This window comes from Saccostrea echinata, unplaced genomic scaffold, assembly GCF_033153115.1.
Source record: "Saccostrea echinata isolate AGI-Se365-2 ecotype Australia unplaced genomic scaffold, CSIRO_AGI_Sech_v1 ptg000014l, whole genome shotgun sequence".
NCBI lineage: Eukaryota > Metazoa > Mollusca > Bivalvia > Ostreida > Ostreidae > Saccostrea > Saccostrea echinata.
Window position 1 is genome coordinate 9,896,058 of NW_026889763.1, and position 11,149 is coordinate 9,907,206.

The 11,149-nt window shown below is 35.4% G+C and overlaps 1 long non-coding RNA gene across 1 annotated transcript; it reads left to right on the forward strand.

Annotated features, from left to right (window-relative positions):
* Positions 1-6,223: 6,223 nt before the first annotated feature.
* Positions 6,224-10,714, forward strand: LOC133187206 (uncharacterized). The gene is made up of 4 exons (XR_009721144.1): positions 6,224-7,073; positions 7,857-8,043; positions 9,965-10,090; positions 10,213-10,714. It is a non-coding gene; the product is annotated as an uncharacterized LOC133187206 (long non-coding RNA).
* Positions 10,715-11,149: the final 435 nt, after the last annotated feature.

Here is an 11,149-nt window from a genome sequence, read left to right on the forward strand (position 1 = left end):
TTATCAAACTGTTAAAACCTTCATTAAATAGTTCACTATATACACTTTCATATTTAAACGTGCTTTGACACAGCTTTATAGTTAATATTTTCTCAAATTTTCTGTATGATATCATGATTGATTGATTGATTAGGGTTTAACGCAAGGTCGGCAATATTTCAGCCATATTTCGGCGGAACTTTAATTCTATATGACCGGTTTTGTAAGATTTTTGGTTTCTCTGGCGGCCCCCAGTGAGCCTACTCTTTTCAGAAAACTAGAGAAACGATCTTTTGCGTGCCAAGGGGGTTGCAATCCTTGACACGGTTCACCATTTAACGTCCCATCCGACGGACTTAAAAATTGACTTGTAATGTTGGTTTAGCATTTCACACAGAAATATAATAAAAGCGTGTTCAAAAACTTCTTTAATCTGGAAATTATTGAAACTACGAATTTCGGGACGCGTTTGATTGACACATCCTTGCACTTTCACAAAGTTTACTTGATCCTTAATACCTAAGAAAAGTAGAATGGTTTGTGTATTAATGAAAAAAATTAAAGATATAGTCCTCACAACACATTCCCTTAAAATATTAAAGACCTTCATAATTTGCTGAAAACTAAACTTGTGTAATCATCAAAGGTGTAAGTCTTTCCCCCTCTGCAGTGGATCCCTTTGCTTCGCAGGTCTGGAGAGAGGGAGATTGTCGAGCTTTATCTGTCTGAACTGCCACTTCCTTCGCGATTTTGTAGAAAGAATCCTTGGTCCAAGTAGCGGCGAGCCAATATGTTGTCCCATCCGGCAGAGTCGCTTGTTCTGTCCTCTAGATGGCGGTGAATCCAAAGGGGACATGATCTAGTGAGCTTTGTCCACTCCTCCTAGACTTCAACTTTACATCCTGTAGAATGTTGGCCACTTCCGAGGTTATCATGGATGATGGGGCTCCAGCAAAGAAGAAGCGTGGATTTGAAGCTAATTAGGCATAAGGATCCCTCTCATCTGCTGGTGGATTCTGTTCCAGGAGCTTAAGAAAATAGTCCGGAACAGCTGGCAGAGGAACATATGGGACAAAGGTCTCAGTTGAAGAGAGAGTAGGCTGTTCTAAAGATTCTGGAACAAGAGGACTGCTCAAAGGTGCAGGATGTAAGCAGGTGACAACTACAGATATATTCGCAGGAAAAGCTGAAATCTCTAATACAGTGGTGGTCACAGGGCCTGTTGTTGACGTAATGAAATTTGCAGGCGCAGCTGGCATGGGCACAGTCACAGGAGAACTGATGGTAGAAGTGACAGGATCCACAGACTGAACACCTCGTCTCACAATTTTCCGTGGTGGATCGAAGATGCCTGTAGTCTATACATTATACCCCAGGAGATAGTAATCCTTTATAGTGATATCAACTGGATCCAAAGATAAATCCAAGCTAGGAGAACGTAAAAGTGTAAGAGGAGCTTGGACAGGTGAAGACGCAGGTATAGGGGATTGGTCTACTGTGGTGAATCCTGTGGACTCTTACCAAGTGCCCTTTAAGGAGATATGCACGGCACATGGGCACTGTGTATCTATTTAATCTTTGCATGCGGTGTTTCTACAGCTGGGCTCAGGTGCTAAACCTTCTGGCACATCCCCCCAAAATGGCATTGAAATGATTATCGATGATGATAGGACACTGTAAAAGGTAAAATCAATTTTTCTTTTAACACAAAAGAAGGTGGGCGGACTTGAAGTGAGATCTGCAGGAATCATGTGTACGAAACATTTATGGTTTAAATGTCCACGATTTGGTCGGCTGACCATTAGTGGATACACCTTACAAAGTTACGCACATAGGAAAAAGTTTAGATTTACATTGAAATAGCTTGCAAATATAAAATAATTTAATCCACTTATCATAATAGTTACGATAGAACAGTAACACTTCATATAAATAATACACAACTAACAAGATTTTAGGGTATAATATATGAAATGAAGTTTCAGTGGGTTTGAAAAATTGCTTTCGCTCCCCGTGCAACTGATCTAAAATCTATTTTTTTTTAAAACTTTTATATATCAGTTAATAAAATTCAACTGATAAACGACTTGCAATTGTTTGTATAAAAAAGAAAAATAATAAAATGCTCCGTGCGAGGATCGAACCGAAACTTCTCGACTCTTATGTGGACTGGACTGGTAACGCATACTATTTAGTATCATCGCTACACAAACTCTCTGGAATTTAAAATGAGAAAGAAGCAACGCATTTACACATTGGTGTTTTTTGGAAAACGTTCATTTTTATAATCTCTGGGTCTTCTCTCCATTTTTTTTTTTTTTACAAATATTTGTTCGTTTTTTTTTTTATACAAACGCACGCAAATGTGTTTAAAATCGTAGAGAGTTGACCCAGAGAAGGCAAATTTTAAGACGGACGTGTTTAAAAATGTAACATTTTGTACCAATTGACTCACCTAGCCATGATTCAAGCTATTTTTAAGGAAATCAAAACACACTACAGGCCTCTATGTGACCTCTAAAATTTTGGCGCAACTAGCTCGTAATAAAAAAAATTTAGTCGCCATTTCAAACTTTTAGTCACCAGGCAAATAATTGTTAGGCGCCAATTTAAAACTGATATTATTCACTATATAGGGATATGTCCTTTGCTAACTTTAAAACTTATTTTCTGCACTTTCTGCGTTTATACTTCAGTAATTTGACGATCACCAAGTCAGTTAAAAATGGTTGCCAATTTGGCGACTTATAGAAAAATTTTTAGGCACCAATCATATATTTTTTAGGCGCCATGACGACAAAATTAGTCGCCAACTACAGTCCTGCTCTATAGGGAAAATATTTTCCTTTCCTATTTTGTAGGAACATAATACATCAAAAGAATGTTAAAAATTTATTTGACAGTTCAATAAAGTTTTCACTTTTCAAGTGCGCCCTGATTCCTCAACTAAAAGCGCCCTCGTTCTTTTCATCTGATAACAGAATATGATCATAATTATGTGATATCAGCTGTTTTCTGATTATTTCTGATTTTCTACAGTTTTCTATAACACTTACTGAGAAAGTTATGATGTACACTTTTAACATCATTGTTATTGCTTTAAAACTAATATACTAGATCTTCAAGTTTTTGAATGATGGTATAAGGTTCCTCCCAAGTTTTAGTAAATTTTAGGTAGATGCCACTCGTTTGCTGTTTATTACAAAGCCAGAGTCTCTTATTTTGAAGGACACTTGTTTTGCATTATGATCATAATGACGTTTCTGCCTGTCACTAGCTTTAATCGATTCATTCTCAGTTAGCTTATGTATCTCACTCAGAGATGTTTGTAAATGTTGTACATATGAGCAAAGGGAATAATGACATTTGGAATATGTTGTAGGACTACTAAATAAGAAATCCACAGGCAGTTCTGGTTCCTTCCTAAAATTATTAAACTTGGACTGGTTCCTAGGCTCTCATGAACTGAAGATATGTATGCCAGTAGATATATATCCAACTTTTTGTGAGTAATTGACACATATTGTGTTCATGTAAGCATAGCTTTGAGTGTCCTGTTTAAACGTTTAACAAGCCCGTTTTAAAAGGGGGTTGTTCTTGATGTTATCAATTCTGAGTGTTTTACACATCTCTTGAAACAATTTCCATTCAAATTGTACCGTTCACGGTAGCTCAGTCGGTAGAGCGCTCGCTCCGTGATCATGAGGTCGTGAGTTCGAATCTCGGCCGCGACAGACCTAAGTCGATAAAAAATAGGTAGCAATTGTTCCTTCGCCATGCGCTCGGAACTTTGAAGTGAAAGTTGCGGGTCCTTCGGATGAGACCTTAAAAATCGAGGCCCCGTGTCACGGCAGGCGTTGGCACGATAAAGATCCCTCACTGCTCAATGGCCCTGAGTGCCGAGTAAAGGTCAAAATTTGAAGCCCTTCACCGATATATGGTGACGTCTCTATATGAGTGAAAAATTCTCGAATGGGACGTAAAACAATATACAATCAATCAATCAATCATTCAAATTGTGTACCTTGATCAGTATGTCCTTGACCGGGAATACCAAATCTACACATAAACTCTCTCAGAAATACTTTTGCTACTGTTTTTGCCTCGATACTTGGAAGGATAAAAGCCTCAGTCCATCTTATGAAATAATCGGCAATGACTAATATATATGACTTTCCTCTAGGTGTTCTAAAACCAATTTTAGCATATAGCATCTATTGGTGAAGGAGAACAAAAATTGTGAATTTCATTCTCTCTGCTCCCCCTCCCCCCCCCCCCCCGGGCCTGAGGGGTGGGGCTAAAACCACCAAAATTAATGCAATCTTTAAAAATCTTCTTTACTCCTGGACATCAAGCAGTCAAAATGTTGGCATGATTGTTATAAGCATTGAGCCCTCTAGCAAAATTGTGAAATTCATGGCCCCAGGGTCAGGCGTTCTGGTGCAAGGGTGGGGATATATAGATCATATAGTGAATTTATTGCCTTTTATTGTGATCATATTGCCTTTTCCAAAATTTTGAAATTCATGGCCCTTCGGTCAGGGGTTATGGTGTTAGGGCGGGGCTCTATTGATTATATAGTGAAAATGCATTAATTCTTTGAAAATCTTTTCTGCTCCTGGGTATTATTTAAACAAACTCGGTGCATGGTTATGATAAGCAGTGATTCTTTCTCCAAATTTTTTGAATTTCATGGCCCCTGGGTCAGGGGTTCTGGTGTTAGGCCGTGGCTCTATTGATTATATAGTGAAAATGCATTAATTCTTTGAAAATCTTCTTCTCTCTGCTCCTGGGTATTATTTAAACAAACTAAGTGCATGGTTAAGATGCACACGGATGCATTAATTTTTCTAAAATTGTGAAATTCATGGCCCCAGGGTTGGGGGGGAGGCTCTATTGATTGTATAGTAAAAAAGCATAATTTCTTTGAAAATACTTTTTTTCTGCTCCTGGTTCATGTGGTTATAAAGCAAAGAAACTAAGTGTATAGTTATAATGAACAAGGCCAGAGATGAACTAATCAAAAATAGCAGATCGAACAATAAAAAAAATGTTGATGTCTGCATGGTTGAAATTAAAGAATCACCTAGCAGCTCTCCAGTAGCATCCTTTAAAAATATCTTACAAAACGGAATCTGGAAAATACCCGTCTGTGGCAGCGACCACGCGAAACATTCTTAAATGGTGACCCCTTTTGGTACACTAAACAACCCTGTGGTAAAGATTCCCTCAGCTTCTTCATGTCTAAACTCAGCAAAAAGTGTGGCCTCTGTAGAATTTACACAAATCACTCAATCGGGGTAACAGGAACCAGCATCCTTTCTAAAAACAAATTCGTTGATTCCTAAATTATGTCCCTAACAGGCCACAAATATGTGAATTCCTTGCTGTAAATCACCGATTTTCGGGACAGGAAGAAAATGCAGATGAGTAGGGCTATTCAAAACACTGTCGACACATATAGCCATGTTTACAAGCACCCTTATCCATCCCTGTTTCCTCTCCGCCTACTCAAAGTGGCGTATTTATTATGTCGAGCGACAACCGCATCAGGGTGTGAAAATCTTCAGGGTGTAAACATTGATGAACTTTTCGACATGTTTGGAAAACGATCACAAATATCAAGAATTGTATCCACATATAAATTTATTGAATGCGTTGTAGTTCAGAAAAGAAAAACATATTTTGCCCCTGAGAGTATTTTCCGGAAGTGTGAATACGATTTACAAATCGAAACTATGTTAAAAAAAAAATTGATAAACTTTGATTGGCGTAATTTTTGATTTGCAGTACAGTTAAGGTACTAATGGAAATATCGACAATTTTTGTGATTTAAAAAAATATATTCTTAATAAGGATGGCGAACCTTTTCAGTTCTTCATTTATATCTGACATATGTGACCGCGACTTGGAAAAAGGGGCAAGAAGCGGCAAAAACGTAACAGAGAAAAAACGTCATAAAGTCCACGTGTTTTCTAAAACCGCGTTTTTTTCATTTTGTAAAAAAGAAATTATCTGATCTTTTCCTTTTGATCTTTGGTAATTTAGTAATTAAAATACGTTTCTTTATAGTGTAATTCGTATATTATTCTCAATTTACACAAAATCAACGGTTTTTTTGTCACACTTATCATATATCAGGTAGGTAAACAATCGGGCTCGATATACGCATACGACATGTGTCGTCAACAATGAACAGAGGAGTTAATCTTGTCGGAAATTAGCAAGTTTAAAGTGATGTTGATGAAATAATCATGAGCCAAACAGTTAGAGGAAAGTCCCTGAATTAAGCGATTATCATGTTGAAGAGTTTGTGAGTTTGTAAATGAACTAAGTTTAGTGAATGTTGAAAGTGAAAGTATAACAGTAAAACTCTGATTATGAATGGGTAGTTTACAGTACTTAAAGATAAATCTAAATATATTAAATAGGCTTAATTTACAAACGAAACTTGTGGTTGTACTAAATTTAATGACAAACAGGGTAATGTCAAGGTTGACTGATGATGAAATGTTAGAATATCGAAAATACGTTATCTCGAGAAGAATTAGACAATAAGATGTAATCAAATCTCAACGATTTGCTCATAGAAGAGCTTATACACAGAGGCAAAAACCACAAGATTTGAGAAAGACCATTTCAGGAATTCTGTCAAGGCATATATGTAGGAAAACGTTTTGGTTTTTATATTGTATACTATTGAGAAGAAATGTTAGCGATAGCAAATGTTTAGATGTTGATGGTTCCATTCCACGTGTTCATGTTAGAGTTGGTAAACCCCCATCGCTTAGTTTGTCCTACACAGAGAATGCAAAAAAAAAAAAATTGTTGCCATGCTAGAGACAGTGCTCTACCTCTTCTTGGAAGGTTAACTAACCTCTGTCCCTACAAAATAATCTCACAGATCTATGTCAGAAGAGTCAAGAGTTTGCAAATCTACTTTCTAAAAGTGGAAGGGAAAACCAGTGTACTTGAGTTATACAATGCGCACATTCAGCTAGCCGAAAAACAGAGGTGCCGATTCAGACTGCAGTGTACAGAAAGCTGAGAGAAATACATGTATTCTTTATTAAACAAGGAAATGAAAAGACAAGGTACTTATATATATTTCAAGTAATACTTATTTTATGAATTTTCACAGCAGTAAATATACTTAAAAGAGATGCTCAATTAAGGTACTAAGCTTGAAATTAAAAGAAGTCTACAATTATTTACATATGTACTTTAGAGTTAAAAATTAACAATTATCATGATTATAAATATGCTTTTTGTCATATTTTTCACGCTTGCATGACTCTACAGATTTTAGATCGAAGCATTAATGTGTATTAAACATGTCAAGTTTTTTTTTTATTAGACATAACACAAATACATTGTAAATTTATTAATATCCGGACAGTGTTTATGAATATTGTGACACTTAAGATATTATATACTGGGGCAGTAATATTTCTCCAAAATTTTAGGTATAATTAGTATGTCTGTGGAAGTTTATATTATTCTTGGGATTTATGCCCAGCAACACATACCAATCATGCCCAGCATGTAGGACCTGCTTTCGTTACTTTAGGACACCTAAGGAATGCAGTGTTTTTTGGGCATGAGCTCTGAAAGTTCATGTTCAGCTTAGTTTTTGTTTAAATATTGTCTGTGAAGAGGGTCTAAACATTGAGTGGTGCCAGTAATAGATAAAAATGTTAAGTTCAGAATGCTGCAAAATAATTAACTATTAGTAAATGCTTAATTGATATAGATTTGAACATTGACAAAATATTATTTAGTAGAAGTAGTGACAACAGGAGACAAAAGTTAACGTATTGACTTTTTGTTAATAGAATATTTTCAAGTCATTTCATGCACTTGATTCTTTTTATCAGGAAAGAAAATATTTTAATTGGTGGAAGAAGGAGAGACAAATTGCAAGGGAGCAAACAGTATAATAGTTAACATAGAGCTTTACTATTTCACGTAATATGACTATGGTGAAGAAGGGGATTTCACTTGGACAACTGCAGAAAAGAAACAACACAGCTCTGTGTTATGGATTATGGAGATTTATGACAGGTACATTTGATTTTTTAAAAATAAAAACTGGTTGTACATGTACTTGTTGAAAACATATTAAACAGTCAAACCTGATTATCTCGAACTCTATGGGACTGAGAGAAAAAAACTTCGAGGCATCCAAGAGTTTGAGATCGATGTTCAAGATACCAAAGTTCGAATATACATGTATTTATTTGCTTTGTAGAGAAACTGTTTTAATAGAACTTATTTTCTTTAAGACTTAAAGATCTTGTGCTTAGAAAATTGTTATAGCTTTTATAGTGAGATTGTATTCTGTATGACAAACTTTTCATATCATTACTTGAAAGTACATTATTATTACTAGCTGCAGATCAGTAGCTCACTGGTCTGAAAAAATTGGGATGGACAACCAGAGAGCTACAGTGCCACCCATTGAAAAAAGTGTATATTTATTGCGTACAAAAAAGTGCGCCGTTTCTCGATTTATTTCTCCGTTTATTTATGCAGACATCTCAAGTTTTTACTATGTTCCTAGCATATTCTTGTACTACTTCCATAACAAAACATTTCCACAAACCGTTGTTTATAGCTCTCCTGGGCCTGAAATTGAGACCATCGAAAATTTCGCCTATTTATATTGCCATTTTGAGTGGCAAGACAATTCGGTCCACAGCGCTTCGTGCATGACTTGTACATGCAGTTTTGTTGTGAAAGTAGTAATAGAATATGTTAGCAACACACAATGAGTAAGATTTAGAAATATACACAATGTACGGAGAAATAAACCGAAAAACGGCACACTTTTTTGTGCGCAATATACGAGGGGTGATCAAAAAGTTCGCGAACTATCTCAATATTTACAAAACCACAATTCAGATCAGCATGAAATTTGGTACACGTATAGTCATACACATGTTCTATAAATAACAAATATTAAATAATGTTTTGCTCCGTGTTTGTGATGTCACAAAGTGAAAATGACGTCAATATGTAAGTGACTTGTGACAAAAATGGTTGACTCAGTCGTACTCGAGAAACGAACGGCTGTAAAGTTTAATGTTATATCTTGGAAATTCCTTTGCAATAGAATATGATAATTTGTACAATGTTTATGAAGACGATAGACTTACCAGAAGTTCAATCATTAATTAGATTGATTATTTTAGTGAAGGCAGGGAGAGGGTTAAAAAGAATGTTTGTTCTGTTGCCCAGCGAATGCAAGTCGGGGAAAAGATGTGTCCTTAGTTGAGCAGTTTGTTATGAAACATCGCCAAGCTACAATTGGAAAAATAGTTGAATTTCTTAACAATAATATAATTATTAAACCCCTAAAATATCGTTTACTTTAGACTTTAAACATATGAGATATGATAAAGAGAAGGCACCCATACTTTATCCACATTGGATAAACGACGCTCCTAAGACAGAGGACTCGGGTTGTGATGGTCACCATGTTAATTCAGGGAAGCGATATCCTTATCCACCTATCCTATTGTCGAGATTTGGCAATTTCTGACAGATGGACTGTTCTTGTTATAAAAAATAACTTGCTTGGTAAGAAATATAAGACTCGGAAAATTTTTTAGCTTCTTTGAACAGACCGCTACGGAGCATGACACGTGACTGCCTTGATCACGTGATTCGCGCATGGGCAGAACAATGGCAGATGTGCATTAAAATCGGAAAGGACCACTTTAAAAAATAATAAACACTGAAACCTCATTTCATTTCCTTTAAGGGAGTAATTCAATTAATTAGCGAACTTTTTGATCACCCCTCGTATGTACACTTTTTTCAATGGGTGGCACTGTAGCTCTCTGGTCGTCCATCCCCATTTTTTCAGACCAGTGAGCTACAAATCTGCAGCTATATAATTACTTAACAGTGATGATTATTTTTTCTGCAAACAATGACAATTTTTAACACTACTATTCAAATATATTATTATTCAATTTAGGTCTGCATAAACAGATACAGTTTTCAACAATGATTAATTGCTGGCCATACCAAGTTTGAACCTGACTGGCACTTTGGAGCATAGAAGCTTAAGTGGAGAAACTCAAATATCTAAATTTTAGCAGAGGTAAATTTATAGATGCAGATAATGAATTGGTATTTTTATGTTGTCAAAGTCATCCTTTCAGTGTTGTAAAATTGTTTTTTGAATATTGATTGAAAGAAAAAATTTTTTTTTATTTTCTCCAGATAGCAGAATCTGTTTACAAGTCAAGTAAGCATGGACACAACGTTCACCATATTGTTCAGGACCAGAAGAAGCCAGTGGTGTTTTATGATTGGAAAACACCAGTGACAACTCTTCAGAATTTTTTCAGACTTTTGAAACGTTTAACTAAATACTATCATATCGCAGAGAGAAGGTTTGATATTGGAAGACAGGGATACAGGTATATCAGAGAATTCTGCTCATCAGATGCTGCAAAAGATGCTGTTCAAGGTCTGTGCATCCCTAACCTGAGGTTATTACTCTTATAGATAAAGAAAAGGGCAAGCCTGCTAATGCAAGACTACATTACATCTGAAGACCAATCACAAAAATCATTCCCTCTTTGATATAACAGGATACCATTCAGTGAACTTTCAACACAACATTGTTGTCGAACATGTAGTAATACCACATTGTACAACTTTTACTACCTGTAATTGACATTCATTAGTTTTTTAAAAATTGTATGTTAATTGTACTATCAATATATACCTTCTTATATTTCTTTTGAAAATATGAAAAATTGTACAAATGTATATTTATTTATATGTTTTTATGTCATCCATTTCTTATTTATGAAATTATCACCAGTACGATAGTGTTGTCTTTTAAAAAAAACATTGAAAGTCTTTAATTAGCATGATTCTGTTATTGTTACCATGGCAACATGCTTGTGAAATATACTAACCTAAGAAATCAAAGCAGTATTTATTTGATATGCTTCATTCATAAAGTTCTTATGAAAAAAATATATATACATATAAATATAAAACAAACGAATATCAGTACTTTGTTTAGAAATGTAAAAAAAACAATGCGTTTGCTAAATTCTTGCAGCAAAGAAAATGCGCCAAAAATTGTTGACACATTTAAATTGGCATAGTTTCCCTTAGGGTTGGAATTTTTCAAAAAATATTT